Source organism: Cherax quadricarinatus, chromosome 30, assembly GCF_038502225.1.
Source record: "Cherax quadricarinatus isolate ZL_2023a chromosome 30, ASM3850222v1, whole genome shotgun sequence".
Taxonomy (NCBI): Eukaryota; Metazoa; Arthropoda; class Malacostraca; order Decapoda; family Parastacidae; genus Cherax; species Cherax quadricarinatus.
In genome coordinates, this window is record NC_091321.1 from 31,648,397 (window position 1) to 31,669,830 (window position 21,434).

The following is a 21,434-nucleotide window of genomic DNA, read 5'->3' on the forward strand; positions in this document are numbered from 1 at the left end:
TTTCTAAAATTTTCTCTTATTCGTTTAAAGATATATTTTTTCATTAATGTTGATGTAAAAATTTTTAATTTTGCAAGGATTCGCAGGAGCAGGCGAAATATACACAAACACTGCTCTCTGGCTGAAGGAGACTAGAACCTACGAACCTTGGATTGTTAATATCTCTAGTAAAGCTGATGCATGCAGGGGATGAGATGAAAAGCTGTAAGCCTTCTCCCTGAAAGCTGGCTGCCTTGGATCAAAGTCTAGCGCAAGCTGGACTCCAAGGTATTGGTCCAGTGTGGGTAGATTGGTAAAGCATTGCATACCTTGTTCCAAGGTTCGTAGGTTCGAGTCTCCTTCAGCCAGAGATAAGTGTATATATATATATATATATATATATATATATATATATATATATATATATATATATATATATATATATATATATATATATTTATATATATATATATATATATATATATATATATATATATATATATATATATATATATATAGATATTATTCTAACCACGAACGAGTGGTATTAAATCAATAACAACACTGCGACTAGCAGAGGATTCGAACCCTTCTCGTTTTGGTCCGCTCCATGGTGAGCGAAAATCGCACATGACGCTCTAACCCACAGGACCATGCAATCCTACAAAAATCCCGCACCCAGCAGACCTAGGTGTTTTACCGTGACCCGAGGACATATGGTGGTGTGGGTGCCTCTCAGCTAATTTCATTATATATATATATATATATTCTTCTTTCAACAAACCGTCCATATCCCACCGAGGCGGGGTGGCCCAAAAGGAAAACCGAAAGTTTCTCCTTTTTCATTTAGTAATATATACAGCAGAAGGGGTTACTAGCCCCTTGCTCCCGGCATTTTAGTCGCCTCTTACAACACGCATGGCTTACGGAGGAAGAATTCTGTTCCACTTCCCCATGGAGATAAGAGGAAATAAACAAGAACAAGAACTAGAAAGAAAATAGAAGAAAACCTAGAGGGGTGTGTTTATATATGCTTGTACATATATGTGTAGTGTGACCTAAGTGTAAGTAGAAGTAGCAAGACGTACCTGAAATCTTGCATGTTCATGAGACAGAAAAATGGACACCAGCAATCCTACCATCATGTAATCAATTACAGGCTTTCGTTTTACACTCACTTGGCAGGACGGTAGTACCTCCCTGGGTGGTTGCTGTCTACCAACCTACTACCTAGTATATATATATATATATATATATATATATATATATATGTATATACATAATATATATATATATATATTTTTTTTTTTTTTTTTTTATTATCACACCGGCCGATTCCCACCAAGGCAGGGTGGCCCAAAAAAGAAAAACTTTCACCATCATTCACTCCATCACTGTCTTGCCAGAAGGGTGCTTTACACTACAGTTTTTAAACTGCAACATTAACACCCCTCCTTCAGAGTGCAGGCACTGTACTTCCCATCTCCAGGACTCAAGTCCGGCCTGCCGGTTTCCCTGAATCCCTTCATAAATGTTACTTTGCTCACACTCCAACAGCACGTCAAGTATTAAAAACCATTTGTCTCCATTCACTCCTATCAAACACGCTCACGCATGCCTGCTGGAAGTCCAAGCCCCTCGCACACAAAACCTCCTTTACCCCCTCCCTCCAACCCTTCCTAGGCCGACCCCTACCCCGCCTTCCTTCCACTACAGACTGATACACTCTTGAAGTCATTCTGTTTCTCTCCATTCTCTCTACATGTCCGAACCACCTCAACAACCCTTCCTCAGCCCTCTGGACAACAGTTTTGGTAATCCCGCACCTCCTCCTAACTTCCAAACTACGAATTCTCTGCATTATATTCACACCACACATTGCCCTCAGACATGACATCTCCACTGCCTCCAGCCTTCTCCTCGCTGCAACATTCATCACCCACGTTTCACACCCATATAAGAGCGTTGGTAAAACTATACTCTCATACATTCCCCTCTTTGCCTCCAAGGACAAAGTTCTTTGTCTCCACAGACTCCTAAGTGCACCACTCACTCTTTTTCCCTCATCAATTCTATGATTCACCTCATCTTTCATAGACCCATCCGCTGACACGTCCACTCCCAAATATCTGAATACGTTCACCTCCTCCATACTCTCTCCCTCCAATCTGATATTCAATCTTTCATCACCTAATCTTTTTGTTATCCTCATAACCTTACTCTTTCCTGTATTCACCTTTAATTTTCTTCTTTTGCACACCCTACCAAATTCATCCACCAATCTCTGCAACTTCTCTTCAGAATCCCCCAAGAGCACAGTGTCATCAGCAAAGAGCAGCTGTGACAACTCCCACTTTGTGTGTGATTCTTTATCTTTTAACTCCACGCCTCTTGCCAAGACCCTCGCATTTACTTCTCTTACAACCCCATCTATAAATATATTAAACAACCACGGTGACATCACACATCCTTGTCTAAGGCCTACTTTTACTGGGAAAAAATTTCCTTCTTTCCTACATACTCTAACTTGAGCCTCACTATCCTCGTAAAAACTCTTCACTGCTTTCAGTAACCTACCTCCTACACCATACACTTGCAACATCTGCCACATTGCCCCCCTATCCACCCTGTCATACGCCTTTTCCAAATCCATAAATGCCACAAAGACCTCTTTAGCCTTATCTAAATACTGTTCACTTATATGTTTCACTGTAAACACCTGGTCCACACACCCCCTACCTTTCCTAAAGCCTCCTTGTTCATCTGCTATCCTATTCTCCGTCTTACTCTTAATTCTTTCAATTATAACTCTACCATACACTTTACCAGGTACACTCAACAGACTTATCCCCCTATAATTTTTGCACTCTCTTTTATCCCCTTTGCCTTTATACAAAGGAACTATGCATGCTCTCTGCCAATCCCTAGGTACCTTACCCTCTTCCATACATTTATTAAATAATTGCACCAACCACTCCAAAACTATATCCCCACCTGCTTTTAACATTTCTATCTTTATCCCATCAATCCCGGCTGCCTTACCCCCTTTCATTTTACCTACTGCCTCACGAACTTCCCCCACACTCACAACTGGCTCTTCCTCACTCCTACAAGATGCTATTCCTCCTTGCCCTATACACGAAATCACAGCTTCCCTATCTTCATCAACATTTAACAATTCCTCAAAATATTCCTTCCATCTTCCCAATACCTCTAACTCTCCATTTAATAACTCTCCTCTCCTATTTTTAACTGACAAATCCATTTGTTCTCTAGGCTTTCTTAACTTGTTAATCTCACTCCAAAACTTTTTCTTATTTTCAACAAAATATATATATATATATATATATATATATATCGTGCAGAATATGTAAAACTGGTCAATTAACAAGAACTCATTTAAAATTAAGTCCTTTCTGAAATTTTCACTTATGCGTTTAAAGATATATTTTTTTCATTAATGTTAATGTAAAAATTTTTAATTTTGCACCAAAAGAATCTTACAAAGCTTACCTAACCTTATTATAACAAGAAGAATTTATTTTATCCTAACCCAACTAAATATATTTTAAATACGTTTACAATAATTTAATAATAAACAAACAAAATCAAACATAATTTTTCCGTTAGGTTCAGAATGATTTTGGCGAAATTATTGCATACACAAATTTTCACTTGTCCTATATGGCAAGATGAACGTTGCTATTTAAGCCAAGATTGCAAGTTCTGCCTATTCGGCACGACATATATATATATATATATATATATATATATATATATATATATATATATATATATATATATATATATATATATATATGTCGTGCCGAATAGGCAGAACTTGCGATCTTGGCTTAAATAGCAACGTTCATCTTGCCATATAGGACAAGTGAAAATTTGTGTATGCAATAATTTCGCCAAAATCATTCTGAACCTAACGAAAAAAATATATTTCACTGTGTTTGTTTAATATTAATTTATTGTAAACAAATCTAAAATATATTTAGTTGGGTTAGGCTAAAATAAATTTTTTTTGTTATAATAAGGTTAGGTAAGTTTTCTAAGATTCTTTTGGTGCAAAATTAAAAATTTTTACATTAACATTAATGAAAAAAATATATCATTAAACGTATAAGAGAAAATTTCAGAAAGAACTTAATTTTATATGAGTTCTTGCTAATTGACCAGTTTTACATATTCGGCACGACATATATATATATATATATATATATATATATATATATATATATATATATATCGTGCCGAATATGTAATACTGGTCAATTAGCAAGAACTCATTTAAAGTTAAGTCCTTTCTAAAATTTTCTCTTATACGTTTAAAGATATATTTTTTCATTAATGTTAATGTAAAAAAATTTAATTTTGCACCTAAAGGAACTTAGAAAACTTACCTAACCTTATTATAACAAGAACAATTTACTTAAGTAACACAGTGAAATATTATTTTCGTTAGGTTAAGAATGATTTTGGCGAAATTATTGCATACAGAAATTTTCGCTTGTCCTATATGGCAAGATGAGCGTTGCTATTTAAGCCAAGATCGCAAGTTCTGCCTATTCGGCACGACATATATATATATATATATATATATATATATATATATATATATATATATATATATATATATATATATATATATATATATATATATATATATATACATATATATATATATATATATATATATATATATATATATATATATATATATATATATATATATATATATATATATATATATATATATATATGCAAAACAACCACTCTGAAAGAATAGAGAAATTCCAAGCGCTTTCGTGACTACTCACATTAACAAGGAACTATGAAAGTAAAGCATCCAAGGAAGCTATATAAGGGGTCTGGCCGGCACCTCACTATCAGATCCCACAACGATTTAAACACCTGACGCGCGCCGACCCAACTTGGATAGGTCCTTGGCACAACTCACCCCACAAACTATTCTACCCAAGAAATAAGAAATTTTAAAGATTATTTGTCCAGTGTATTATTAAATTCTTCCCAAATTCTATTAATTATAAATGGATCTAATTTATATAAACCAAAGGAAATATTCATATTATTGTCAAAACTGCTTTTTATGAAACAAGATTCAATTATATTCCTGTCGACCATGGACTTGCTTGATACTACTTTCTCAACTTTTTGAAAATCAATCGGATGGTTAAAATCTCTTACATGAATAAATAGAGCATTGGAATCTTGTCCAGTTCTAATGCTATATTTATGTTGTTTTAATCTTAGTTCGAGATTTTTACCAGTTTGACCGTAATAAACTTTATCGCAAATTTTACAAGGAATCTTATAGACACATCCATCAGCATTTTGGTGGGAATTCTTTATCAAAAGTTTTTTTTACTGTATCAAGATTTTTGAATACAACCTTAATATTAAAAGTCTTAAGAAGAGAAGGCATATCAACCAAGTTTTCATGGTAAGGGAGAACCAACATATTTTTAGTTGAATAAGGCTGGTTGTCCCTTTTTGGATTGTAAAAAGTATTTCTAGCAACTTTAAAAGATTTATCAATTACATTTCTTGGGTATTTTAAATCATTACCTATTTCATAAATTTTGGATATTTCCTCATCTATGAACTCAGGACTACAAATTCGTAAAGCTCTCAAAAACATTGATGAGAAAACAGACAGTTTGACTCTATCTTGATGCGAGGAATAATAGTGGACATAGGAACAGTTATTTGTAGGTTTTCTGTAAATTTTAAATTTGAATTCATTATTACCCTTAATAATTAAAACATCTAGAAAAGGCAATGAGTTATTTTCTTCAAACTCAACAGTAAAGTTTATAGAATGGGCTAAGCTATTTAATTTTCCTAGGAAATGGTGTATATCTACATTTTTGGGCATAAGACACAAAATATCATCAACATATCTGAACCATTTAGCTCTATTAGGGAGGATTGTGTTAAGTAACCTTGTTTCAAAAAATTCCATGTATAGGTTACTAAGAACAGGTGAAAGAGGATTTCCCATTGCCATACCAAACTTCTGAGTGTAAAACTTATCATTAAATACAAATTTTGCATCAACAATGCAAAGTTTAATAAGTTTAATGATAGTAGAAACTGGCAATGGTAAATCATAGTTAACGAGTTCTTCAGATAAGAAACTTAATAAATCATCAACAGGAACTTTCGTAAACAAGAAAGTAACATCAAAACTAACCATGTTAAAATCATTTAAGTCAGTCAAGGAGCTTAATTTATCAACCAAGTCTATGTTGTTTTTAACATTAAAGTTAGAAATTTTGCCAACAATAGGGCTCAAAATATCAACAAGCGATTTGGATAATTTATATGAAACTGATTCTATGGAGCTAATAATTGGTCTGACTGGATTCCCTGTTTTGTGTGTTTTTATTAGTCCATACATGTAAGATAAAGTTGGATTAGTGGAAGTAAATTGTTTGATTAATTCACCTTTGCCTTTCAGTAGAAGTTTTATTGTTTTATTGAAATTGTTGTTAACGGTTTCAGTATCATCTAAGAGATTATTCATTTCTTCTTGGTAATCATTTTCTTTCATAATTACTATTGCATTTATTTTATCTGCTTTAATAAGGCACAAATTTTTATTGTTATTAAGTGTATCATAAGACTTAAAGAATCTTTGAGTGCAATTGGAAATGTTTTGATTTAACATAGAGCTGTGTACCATTCCCTTACTAATATTAATTTCATCAGTGGATAAATCAGAAAATTTTCCAAATTTACAAAAGTCTTTTGCAATTTCAACGTTATTAAGTTTTTTTGACGCTGCAAAATTTAGGCCAAAACCTAACTTAGGCCAAAACTTATTAAATTTTGCATTGTTGATGCAAAATTTGTATTTAATGATACGTGTTACACTCAGAAGTTTGGTATGGCAATGGGAAATCCTCTTTCACCTGTTCTTAGTAGCAACAGCAGCGACCTCCAGGCTCCGTACTTTTCTCTAACTATCAGAGCCACCAATGCTTCTATGATGACCTAGTTACAAGCAAAACTGCACTACCCAATGTAGCACCCAAAATGACCAAAGATTACCAACAGTGAAACCTACAAATCGAAAATCATAGAGATCAAAGGAAGACTGCCCTCAAACCCAAAACAACACCCCGCTGCCAGCCGAACAACGTAACCCTAAGCTTTGTATAACTACAACTTCTTCTTAACTACAACAATTGCTGTAGTATTATGAGGCGCAATCTCAGAGGAAACAGCACCAAGGCCAGCAGGAAAACACCGAAAAATCAACTATTCAACAAGTGTACCCAGGACGACGCCGGCTCAGCTACCACCCCTCTCACCACCGCTCATGGCTGCCTCCACCATCCACCCCTCTCTTCCCCGGATTCAATCTACCAAGTAGTCTCTCAGGTATGACCAACGATCCAGATACCCTAAAGTCATGCATCTCCACCTTAGTTATTGAAAATATGAATCTTCGAGAGACGCTAACAAAACAAGACACCAGGATGACACAACTCGAGAACAAAATCCTCAGTTATCAACACCAGGAATGACTAACTATGGCAAGACTATCCAAACAGTCATAGATAGCCATACAGAACAAATAATATCTCTTAATACAAAGGTTGAAGAAGCAGTAAAAGAATGGAAGAACAACTTAGATAACCAGTTCAGTGACTACTTTGCTCTCCAAGAAGATAAAACTGAGCAAGATAAACTATCGGACGCAGTAATAGTTAACAGTTCACTTTTTCCCAGTGATATGAACCAAACAATCAGTAAAGAAATTACTCTCCAGATCATAAAGGACCAAACAAAAGTTACAGTACCAGAGTCAGAAATAAAGGAAGCCAGGTTACTAGGATCCCATGGTAGAAAAAGTGTTATGCTTAGATTCCACTCACATGACAGGAAAAAAGACTTAATAATTGCATCTATTAAAGTAAAGAAAGAGGTATACATAAACGAGTGTCTTACCAAAAAACGTCAGAACCTCCTGTATAGAGTCAGGAAACTTAAGCGGGAGAATAATGACACAATACACCAATGCTTCACACGGGATGGGAAAATTCTTGTTAGGAAAACAAATGTAGGTCAACTGTACACAATCACGAACGAGAATGATCTATCACGATTTCTCAGGGATACTAATCTTACAGAGAATAACTAAACAATGTCCAACCTAAAAGCCTACGTAGTATGTTTTGCTCCATTATTGTTCAAATTTCATAGTACAATCTCCTGGTAATTAAATAATCAACTACCTCATTTTGTGATTTTCCTAGTAAGCATAAGTCACCTTATCTAATTTTCTTATTTACTATTGTTTGCTTAAATATTAGCTGAACTGATACTTTCTCTGTCCATGTTACTACCTCATATTTTTTAGATACTATTAATTGATGTTACTTACTAAAATTAATAATTAATTGCCATTTTTAATATCAGTACAATTTACTCTTAACATTTTTGACATCATTTAATTACCATTACTTGTCTAATTACCATAACCTGTTTTAATACCACATTTACTATCTTAGAGTACTCTTAAATACCACATTTACTGCCAAATAACCTCTAGTATAACTACCAGTGCAATATTGAATCCAAATAACTGTTCTTAAAATTTAAAACTTGAAATAAAAATTACTTTTTCACTTTTATTTTGCTAATTAATCTTTTTTTGTAATCATTATTACTTACTAAAATTTTATTAAACACCATATTTACTACCAGTCAATTTTACTTTTGTAAATTAATCATTATTTTATACTTTTCATAACATTTTGTTGCCAAATTTTTAAGTTTGTATATTCAACTCCAACCTTTATATTATCCTTTGTACCTGTGTACCTGTGTACCTGTCTACCTGTCTACCTGTCTACCTGTCTACCATCTTACTATCATATTATAACCAAGACATTGCCATTGTTATTTTTTACTTATTATTCTTTTGGTACTTTAATTTGTGAATTTTATTTTGTCAATTTAAATCTCGTTATACTCTTGATCTTGTTAACAACTTATATCAGACTCTAGTGCAATTGCAAGTACCATTTTAATTTGTATTATTACATTATAAGCTTATACCTAGTTGTACCTTAGCTCTTTCTAGCTCAATACATAGACAACACCTAAACTAACTATACCTAGTTGTACTTTAGCTCATTCTAGCTCAATACATAGACAACACTAAATTCATTATATTAGACCTTAGTGCAATTACAAGAGTGAGTCTGGTGCGACTTGTAATTTGTTTTTTTTATAGTATTAGTTTATACCTAGTTGTACTTTTGCTCATTCTTGCACAACACATAGACAATATCAATTTCATTATGTTTATTAGTAACTATACTCTATATGACCAAAGTGCTTTAGCGGTATACTTATCCAAACCTCCCACCACTACAGAAATCAGTATTAGAACTCACCACATAATACAATAAACAACCACTATTTAAACCTAAAAGATGATTGATCACGTTGACCCTGATCTAAACCTCCATAATCTAACACGATCAAAACTTATTGGAAAGTAACTGCCTTTATTACACAGCATCACAGGCCAGCACTATCCTGAACACTGCTCAAAGTCTATCAGTTCTTAACTACAACGTCAGGTCCTTAAGCAAACACTATGATGACCTCCTGGCACTCCTTGAGTCACTAAAGACACCCTTCTCCTGCATTATTCTTACTGAGACCTGGCTTAAGCAGGACACAATTGATAACTACCCACTACCAGGATACACAGCAATCCACAACTGCAGACCATACCAAGTAGGGGTGGTACTGCAATCTATTACTCTAACCAACTATCTTGTATTAGCACTAATTGCTATAGTGATGAATATGGGAATACATTTTTGCTAATTTTACTGTAAAAAAATCTCAAGACGCCTATAACAATCGGTGCCATATACCAGATACCCCACACAAACATCCCAAACTTCAGTGAGAATCTAAAGTCATTAATAACAAACAGACAATTGAACAAGCACCACCTTCTCTTAGCTGGAGACTTCAATATCAACCTTGGCCTACCAGATGATCAGACTGTAACTGATTTCATCAACAATATGAACAACACACTTCTCATACCAACAATAACTAAACCAACCAGGCTGACTGAGACCAATATACTAGCCCCCCTTAAATCAGGGATAATCACAGACAGCACTACTGACCACTACCCAACCTTCCTCTTAACAAACATTAGTAAGCCGCCACTCGGATACAACAAAGTTTCATTTAGACTCCGTGACGAGGCCTCAATAAGGAATTTCACAGCAGACCTAGAGACTGTTGACTGGCCTACAGAATTATCCAATGCCAATGGTATTGACGATTGGACAGACATTTTTCTTAACAAAATACTTAGACTATACAACAAACATTGTCCTATAAAAACGAAACAGAACACGAATAAACGGCTTGGTTGACCATGGCTAACCTGCAGCATTCTGAAATCCATTGATAAGAAACACCAATATGAAAAGTAATATAGACAGGGCTTAATACACAAAGATATTCTTAAACAATATTCAACAGCTCTCACCAAATTAATAAAGAAAGCCAAACAACTGTACTACTCCAGCAGATTCACTGACACAAGAGGAGATATAAAAAAGACCTGGAAAGCACTTTCTCAGATTCTGGGGACCCACAAACTGAAAAAAACCAAAAATATTGTTCTAACTAAACCTCATAAAACACCACTGCATCCCACTGATACAGCTAACAAGATAAACGACTTCTTACCAAACATAGGATCTAATCTCGCCAGTAAAATCCCACGTACCAATGCCCTTGCCGGGGACTACCTAGGTGGGAATTTCCCAAATTCCTTCTATCTTGTACCAACTGAGCCCACGGAAGTCACCGCGATCATAAAGTCACTTAAAAATAACTCGGGGGATCTGTCTCACGTCCCACCATTATTGTACAAGCGAGCGGCCTATGTCCTTTCACATGCTATTACATTACTTTTTAACAAGTCACTAGAAACTAGCACTTTCCCGACACTACTCAAGACAGCAAGAGTTACACCAGTACATAAAGGTGGTGACCCTACAGACGTAAACAATTATAGGCCAATATCAAACATACCATTGCTATCCAAAATCTTCGAGAAACTCGTGCACAGGAGACTATATTCATTTATAACGTCACAAAACATACTCAACCCCTGCCAATTTTGGATTCAGGAAAAATAAAAGCACTAATGATGCAATTATAAAAATGCTAGACCTGCTTTACACAGCATTGGAAAATAAGGAATATCCGCTAGGAATTTTTATTGACCTAAGAAAAGCGTTTGACACAGTAGACCACGGCATCCTACTCCACAAACTTGACCACTATAGTATAAGAGGCCATGCGCTTGCATATTTTAAATCTTACCTTTCTAATAGGTATCAGTATGTCACCATTAAAGGCACAGCCTTATCAACATGGCCACTTGATACTGGAGTTCCACAGGGAAGTGTTCTTGGACCCCTGCTCTTCCTCATTCACATCAGTGATCTTCCAAACATATCCCAACACCTGAAACCCATTCTCTTTGCTGACGACACGACTTATGTCATCTCCCACCCTAATCTTGCCACCCTCAACACCATTGTTAACGAGGAGCTGCTCAAAATAGCGACTTGGATGACAGCCAATAAACTTATACTTAACACTGGCAAAACCAACTATATTATGTTTGGTAGCAGAGCAGGTGTTGCACAACTTAACATTAAGATCGACAACACTCTAATTGCCAGACATAATGAGGGCAAATTCCTTGGCCTATACCTCGACAACAACCTAAATTTCAGCCCCCATATCCAACACATAACAAAAAAAGTATCCAAAACGGTGGGGATCCTCTCCAAGATACGATACTAAGTGCCGCAAACTGCCCTTCTCACACTATACCATTCACTTATATATCCATACCTCACCTACACTATCTGTGCTTGGGGTTCAACTGCAGCAACACACCTAAAGCCAATAATAACCCAACAAAAAGCCGCAGTAAGTATAATCACTAAATCCCATCCCTGGCAACACCCCCCTCCCCACTCTTCATAGATCTAAACTTACTCCCTGTTCAGAACATCCACACTTACTACTGAGCAATCTATATCTACAGGACCTTAAATTCAAATATTAACCTTGACCTAAAACGCTTTCTTGATAGTTGTGACAGGATCCACAGGCATAACACCAGACATAAACATCTCTATGATATTCCCCGTGTTCGACTAAACCTTTACAAAAATTCAATGTATTTTAAAGGACCTAAAATCTGGAACACCCTACCTGAAAACTCTAGAACTGCAGACACATTCATCACTTTCAAAACTACAGTTAGAAAACATCTTATCTCCCTGATACACCCCGACAACTAACTACATGATAACCACCTGGTGGTTCACAATTACACTCACTCGCCCACTTACTATAAACTCAGAAATACTAATCTTAATCTTAAAATAATAAATCCTAACTAGTCATAAGTTTGTCTATGATACTCCCATATAGACACTATGTATTGTGAAAAAACGAAAACATTCACATTGCTAAACTCACAAATTATGATGTAGTCACTTAGCCTTAATACCATAATCTGGAAGGATTTAATGTTAAGAATTAATCTAAGTCTGCCCGAAATGCCTAGCCATGCTAGGTGTCCTAGTCGCCCCCTCTGTAATTAGTATTTTATAACATGTAAACCACACAATACCCAAAACCTGTAAACCCCACATTGTAACCCTTATAGAGAATAATAGAGCTAAATGGTTCAGATATGTTGATGATATTTTGTGTCTTATGCCCAAGAATGTAAATAAACACCATTTCCTTGGCAAATTAAATAGCTTAGCCCATTCTATAAACTTTACTGTTGAGTTTGAAGAAAATAACTCATTCCCTTTTCTAGATGTTTTAATTATTAAGGGTAATAATGAATTCAAATTTAAAATTTACAGAAAACCTACAAATAACTGTTCCTATGTCTACTATTATTCTTCACATCAAGATAGAGTTAAACTGTCTGTTTTCTCATCAATGTTTTTGAGACCTTTGCGTATTTGTAGTCCAGAGTTCATAGATGAGGAAATATCCAAAATTTATGAAATAGCTGAAGATTTGAAATACCCAAGAAATGTAATTTATAAATCTTTTAAAATTGCCAGAAATACTTTTTGCAATCCAAAAAGGGACAACCAGCCTTATTCAACTAAAAATATGTTGGTTCTCCCTTACCATGAAAACTTGGTTGATATGCCTTCTCTTCATAAGACTTTTAATATCAAAGTTATTTTTAAAATTTAAAAATCTTGATACAGTAAAAAAAAACTTTCGATAAAGAATTCCCCCCAAAATGCTGACGGTTGTGTCTATAAAATTCCTTGTAAAATTTGCGATAAAGTTTATTGCTGTCAAACTGGTAAAAGTCTCGAACTAAGATTAAAACATCATAAATATAGCATTAGAACTGGACAAGATTCCAATGCTCTATTTATTCATGTGGGAGATTTTAACCATCCAATTGATTTTCAAAAAGTTGAGAAAGTTGTATCAAGCAAGTCCATGGTCGATAGGAATGTAATTGAATCTTGTTTCATAAAAAGCAGTTTTGACAATAATATGAATATTTCCTTTGGTTTATACAAATTAGATCCATTTATAATTAATAGAATTTGTGAAGAATTTAATAATACATTGGGCAAATAATAAATTTTAAAATTCTCAATTCTTGGGTAGAATATCTTGTTGGTGGGTTGTGTGAAGGACCTGTCTAGTTGGGCCAGCGGGCCTGCTGCAGTGTTCCCTTTCTTATGAGTCGCGCGTCAGGTGTTGCTTTGTTGTGTGATGTGATAGTGAGGTGTGGTCTAGACCCTTTATATGCCTTCCTCTGATGCATTACTTTTACTAGACGGGTCATCGCAAGATTGAGACCCATGCCAGGACTACGGTCTTGGCGAACATTATACATACATACATTACTTTTACTGTTCCTTTATAATGTGAGTATTCACGAAAGCGCTTGGAATTTCTCTGTTCTTTCTCAGTGGTTGTTTTGCATATTCTGAAATCACCTTGCTCATCCTTGCGGATGAGCAAGGAGGCTTCAGAGTGGGTAGGGGATGTGTAGATCAAGTGTTTACATTGAAGCATATATGTGAACAGTATTTAGATAAAGGTAGGGAAGTTTTTATTGCATTTATGGATTTAGAAAAGGCATATGATAGAGTGGATAGAGGAGCAATGTGGCAGATGTTGCAAGTTTATGGAATAGGTGGTAAGTTACTAAATGCTGTAAAGAGCTTTTATGAGGATAGTGAGGCTCAGGTTAGGGTGTGTAGAAGAGAGGGAGAATACTTCCCGGTAAAAGTAGGTCTTAGACAGGGATGTGTAATGTCACCATGGTTGTTTAATATATTTATAGATGGGGTTGTAAAAGAAGTAAATGCTAGGGTGTTCGGGAGAGGGGTGGGATTAAATTATGGGGAATGAAATTCAAAATGGGAATTGACACAGTTACTTTTTGCTGATGATACTGTGCTTATGGGAGATTCGAAAGAAAAATTGCAAAGGTTAGTGGATGAGTTTGAGAATGTGTGTAAAGGTAGAAAGTTGAAAGTGAACATAGAAAAGAGTAAGGTGATGAGGGTATCAAATGATTTAGATAAAGAAAAATTGGATATCAAATTGGGGAGGAGGAGTATGGAAGAAGTGAATGTTTTCAGATGCTTGGGAGTTGACGTGTCGGCGGATGGATTTATGAAGGATGAGGTTAATTATAGAATTGATGAGGGAAAAAAGGTGAGTGGTGCGTTGAGGTATATGTGGAGTCAAAAAAACGTTATCTATGGAGGCAAAGAAGGGAATGTATGAAAGTATAGTAGTACCAACACTCTTATATGGATGAGAAGCTTGGGTGGTAAATGCAGCAGCGAGGAGACGGTTGGAGGCAGTGGAGATGTCCTGTCTAAGGGCAATGTGTGGTGTAAATATTATGCAGAAAATTCGGAGTGTGGAAATTAGGAGAAGGTGTGGAGTTAATAAAAGCATTAGTCAGAGGGCAGAAGAGGGGTTGTTGAGATGGTTTGGTCATTTAGAGAGAATGGATCAAAGTAGAATGACATGGAAAGCATATAAATCTATAGGGGAAGGAAAGAGGGGTAGGGGTCGTCCTCGAAAGGGTTGGAAAGAGGGGGTAAAGGAGGTTTTGTGGGCGAGGGGCTTGGACTTCCAGCAAGCGTGCATGAGCGTGTTAGATAGGAGTGAATGGGGACGAATGATACTTGGGACCTGACGATCTGTTGGAGTGTGAGCAGGGTAATATTTAGTGAAGGGATTCAGGGAAACCGGTTATTTTCTTATAGTCGGACTTGAGTCCTGGAAATGGGAAGTACAATGCCTGCACTTTAAAGGAGGGGTTTGGGATATTGGCAGTTTGGAGGGATATGTTGTGTATCTTTATACGTATATGCCTCTAAACTGTTGTATTCTGAGCACCTCTGCAAAAGCAGCGATAATGTGTGAGTGTGGTGAAAGTGTTGAATGATGATGAAAGTATTTTCTTTTTGGGGATTTTCTTTCTTTTTTGGGTCACCCTGCCTCGGTGGGAGACGACCAACTTGTTAAATATATATATATATATATATATATATATTATATATATCATATATATTATATATATCATATATATCATATATATCATATATATCATATATATTATATATATTATATATATTATATATATATATATTATATATATATATATATATTATATATATATATATAAATATAGGGAGGTACCACCTCTAGAACTGTCATGGGGACCCTCATCCTCAGAGAAAAGAATAAACTTGCTTCAGGGAAAACTCAAGGTTTTCCCTGAAGCTGTTTGAGAATTTTCTCCTACCACCCCCTATATTTCAAGTATGTTTTATTTAAAGACAAAATACATTGGCCAAACATTCACAAAAATACAACAGAAATTAAAACAACATAGGTAACTCAGAGCTATATGTCGAATACTTCGTCCACCTCCCCTGCGGTGGGTCGCGTGCCCAGAATGCTGCAGGCATTTCCTCTCTAGATCGCAACACTGAGTCTCTGAAAGAGGAAGCTGGTCGCCCTGTGGTCCTTGGTTTCTATGATGAGCTTTTCACCCAGCTCTTTGAGGAACGTTGATGAGAGTAAGACACAGGTGCAACATCTGGGTATCTTTATTGTAGACGTTTCGCCATCCAGTGGCTTTATCAATACAAATTCCAGGACATAACTTGAAGACAGTAGAACTAGGTACAGAAGATGAGGTAATCAGTCCCTCAACCTAGGAGTAGGTGCGAACAGCACCATAGTCGTGGAGATTCTGAAGCAGAAGAAAGAATCCTGGCGCTTATATAGTAACGTCAGGTGAAGCAGACGAGGGCAAATTCACTGGTGGGCGGAATTCCCACCAGTGAATTTGCCCTCGTCTGCTTCACCTGACGTTACTATATAAGCGCCAGGATTCTTTCTTCTGCTTCAGAATCTCCACGACTATGGTGCTGTTCGCACCTACTCCTAGGTTGAGGGACTGATTACCTCATCTTCTGTACATAGTTCTACTGTCTTCAAGTTATGTCCTGGAATTTGTATTGATAAAGCCACTGGATGGCGAAACGTCTACAATAAAGATACCCAGATGTTGCACCTGTGTCTTACTCTCATCTTGTCGGTATTATATACCATTCGTACACAACTTGTCAGACACTGCAACATCATGGAATCTTAATTCTGAGGACATGTACATAACCTTCACAACTACGACAACTACTACTACTACAACTAACCCATCTCTTTGGGAAGGACCTACTTCCACTGGGGAATCCCGCCCACCAGTGAATTTGCCCTCGTCTGCTTCACCTGACGTTACTATATAAGCGCCAGGATTCTTTCTTCTGCTTCAGAATCTCCACGACTATGGTGCTGTTCGCACCTACTCCTAGGTTGAGGGACTGATTACCTCATCTTCTGTACATAGTTCTACTGTCTTCAAGTTATGTCCTGGAATTTGTATTGATAAAGCCACTGGATGGCGAAACGTCTACAATAAAGATACCCAGATGTTGCACCTGTGTCTTACTCTCATCTTGTCGGTATTATATACCATTCGTACACATCTTTGAGGAACTTTAGAGCACACTTGCCCCATGCTCCAAGGGTCTCCGACCCTATTGGAATGAAGTTATAGCAAGGGGGAAGGTCTTCATATTTTCGGATCTTCTGGGTCTCCCTGTGGCTGGCAGCTCCACCCCCTTCCACTACGGAGTATGGCAAGTAGGTGTCTGCCAGTGTGGCGGCACAGGTGTAGTCCCAGGCAATCTGCTTTCCATCCTTCCAGGGTAGCACAGTGGCTCCATCAGGACTCTTTTGACTTCCATCAGACCTCTATACTTGGGGTTCCCGTTGAGCTGGGCAACGGGCTGTGGCGAGGCTTCTCTTTATGATGTCATTGACCTCCTCATGTCTGGCATACTTCCCTTCTGCTGTGTGACACACGAGACCATGAAGTCCGAATTGATCAGCTGTCGCCCTGCCGCAAATACACCTATGTTCGGTGAGGATGGGGGCGGCTAGGCGAAGAGCAACACCAATCCGAGTGGCCTGTGGGTCGAGACGGGTGCCCAGGGAGGAATTGGGAACAGCTAACAGGAAATCTCCTGAGTGTGGTGCCTTCACTGCCAGGAGACGAGCTTCGTCCTTTCCTGAAGCGTTGGAGAGCATTGTGTTGGCGATTTTTTCCATGATCGGTTTGTCCCAGTGGGACTGTTTGTGTTCTTTGGGAGGAGCTGGTCTACTGGAGGAATCTGTAAGGGTGTCCCATCGAATCGCTGCTTCAGTAAACCTGGGGTCTTGAGCTCCTACCACGTCTCTCAAGAGTTCGGGAACTATCTTCTTGACTAATGCACTGGAAGCCAAACACGAAGACAGAAAAGCAGGCAAAGCAACATGCGTTGCTTTGCGCACCCCTATACCTTCCAGTTATATATATATATATATATATATATATATATATATATATATATATATATATATATATATATATATATATATATATATATATATATATATATATATATATATATATATGTCGTGCCGAATAAGTAAAACTAGCAAGAAAGCATTTCAGATTAAGTCCTTTCTAAAAGTTTTCTCTTATACATTTAAAGGTATAATTTTTTATTTATATTAACAAAAATTAATGATTTTGAACCAAAAAAAACTTAGGAAACTTACCTGACTTTATTATAACAAGCGTAATTTAATTTAGCCTAATCCAACTAAATATATTTTAGATAATTTTACAATAATTTAATAATAAGCAATCACAATGAAATGTTTTTTTTTTTCTTGGGCCCAGTGCCATCGACCTGATCCAAGAAAAGAAAAATCTCAGACCTCAGGACGATGGAAGGCAGAATGAAAGACATCGATACACATGAATCCCTCTACCTACTCACCAGGTGCCTGTCAATCCCAAAACTTACCTACTTAATCAGATGCTCCACAGCCATCAGCAATCCGATGCATAAGGAATATGACTCTTTCCTTAAGACCATGTTAGAGAGTGTATTGAATCTTTCCCTCGAAGATGGACAGTGGTTGCAAGCCTCACTTCCGGTTAGGCTTGAGGGGCTGGGAGTACGCAAATCCTCCCAGATTGTTCTACCAGCTCTCCTATCCTCTTCCATAGCATCAAATGAGTTAATAAAACAAATTCTTCCAGACAACCTCAGTGACTCAGCAGGAATACGGGACCCTAGCTACGCCAGTGCCATCACTGAATGAAAGACTCTTGCTGCTCCAGCACTAGGTGCAGCACTCTTGCCAGTGCTGTACCTAGTGCAGCAATGACCTACAGTCAAGCTGTTATGGCTCCATCGCTGAAAAGGTGCTTGTCAACTTGCTTAAGGCTGTAATATCAGACAGGGAGACTGTCTATCTCCAATCTGTGAGTGCACATCACTCTGGGGACTTCCTCTAAACAGTTCCCATTTCGGCAATGGGAACACGCTTCGACCCTAAGACCTACCGTATTGCAGTGGCTCTGTGCCTTGCTTTCCAAATTCACACGGAATATACGTGTATTGCGGCTATGCGCAAGCCGACCAAGGTGGTCTACATGATCTTAATTGTTCCAAAACCAAGGGCTGGCATACAAGGCACAATGAAGTAAAGGCCATCATAAAGAGAACCCTTACTACAGCTGGATGCCCAGCCGAGAAAAATCCCCGATCACTAGCAGCCAACATTATCCACAATCCAGCAAACCGCCCTGACTAGATGTAGGCTGACACCTTCAACCATCAGTGTCGGGAGACAGGGAGGAGCTGCTGATCACAGGGAGGAGTACAAAATTAGCAAGTACAGGGACATAAGCCAACAGTATCAGTTTGCCCCAGTGGGATCAGAGACCTTGGGATTATGGGGAAAAAATGCCACACGTTTCCCTAAAGAACTGGGTTCCAGACTCATCGACACTGATGGCTGACACCTACAACCATCAGTGTCGGGAGACAGGGAGGAGCTGCTGATCACAGGGAGGAGTACAAAATTAGCAAGTACAGGGACATAAGCCAACAGTATCAGTTTGCCCCAGTGGGATCAGAGACCTTGGGATTATGGGGAAAAAATGCCACACGTTTCCCTAAAGAACTGGGTTCCAGACTCATCGACACCACCAGGGACCCAAGGGCAGCCACTTTCATGTTCCAGCGCCTCAACGTGGCCATCCAGAGAGGAAATGCTTCCTGCATACTTCGCTTACATCCGGCTTCAGAGGAGCTGGAGGAGATTCATAAACTTTGATATTTTGTACCAATGTATTCATGTTTGTGTTTTCTGTCAAAGTATTCTGTCTATCAATAAAATTTCATATAGAATATAAAATATAGAGGGTGGTAGGAGAAGAAAATATTCAAACAGCTCTGGAGAGAACCTTGAGTTTTCCCTGAGATATGGTTATTGTTTATTCTGAGGATGAGAATCCCAAGTAAAGTTCTAGAGGTGATATATATACATATATATATATATATATATATATATATATATATATATATATATATATATATATATATATATATATATATATATATATATATATATATATATATATATATATATATATATATATATATATATATATATATATATATATATATATATATATATATATATATATATATATATATATATATATATATATATATATATATATATATATATATATATATATATATATATATGTATATAAGGAGGGGGTGTTAATGTTTCAGTTTAAAAACTGTAGTGTAAAGCACCCTTCTGGCAAGACAGTGATGGAGTGAATGATGGTGAAAGTTTTTCTTTTTCGGGCCACCCTGCCTTGGTGGGAATCGGCCAGTACAACACTACATTCCTGATGTAGTACAACACTACATCCCTGAAGTAGTACAACACTACACACCTGATACAGTACAACACTACATTCCTGATGTAGTACAACACTACATCCCTGATGTAGTACAACACTACACACCTTATGTAGTACAACACTACATTCCTGATGTAGTACAACACTACACACCTGATGCAGTACAACACTACATTCCTGATGTAGTACAACACTACATCCCTGATGTAGTACAACACTACACACCTGATGTAGTACAACACTACATTCCTGATGTAGTACAACACTACACACCTGATGTAGTACAACACTACATTCCTGATGTAGTACAACACTACATTCCTGATGTAGTACAACACTACACACCTGATGTAGTACAACACTACATTCCTGATGTAGTACAACACTACACACCTGATGTAGTACAACACTACATTCCTGATGTAGTACAACACTACATCCCTGATGTAGTACAACACTACACACCTGATGCAGTACAACACTACATTCCTGATGTAGTACAACACTACATCCCTGATGTAGTACAACACTACATTTATGATGTAGTACAACACTACACACCTGATGTAGTACAACACTACACACCTGATGTAGTACAACACTACACACCTGATGTAGTACAACACTACACACCTGATGTAGTACAACACTACACACCTGATGTAGTACAACACTACATTCCTGATGTAGTACAACACTACACACCTGATGTAGTACAACACTACACTCATGATGTAGTACAACACTACATTCCTGATGTAGTACAACACTACACACCTGATGTAGTACAACACTACACTCATGATGTAGTACAACACTACATTCCTGATGTAGTACAACACTACACACCTGATGTAGTACAACACTACATTCCTGATGTAGTACAACACTACACACCTGATGTAGTACAACACTACATCCCTGATGTAGTACAACACTACACACCTGATGTAGTACAACACTACATCCCTGATGTAGTACA

At 37.0% G+C, this 21,434-nt stretch overlaps 1 protein-coding gene and 1 non-coding gene across 3 annotated transcripts in view; one reads left to right on the forward strand and one right to left on the reverse strand.

Annotated features, from left to right (window-relative positions):
- Positions 1-21,434, forward strand: part of LOC128692800 (prestin-like) — a 268,729-nt gene that overhangs the window by 167,454 nt on the left and 79,841 nt on the right. The window lies entirely within an intron of this gene.
- On the reverse strand, positions 16,391-16,506 carry LOC138853456 (small nucleolar RNA SNORD90). The gene has a single exon (XR_011392635.1). It is a non-coding gene; the product is annotated as a small nucleolar RNA SNORD90 (small nucleolar RNA).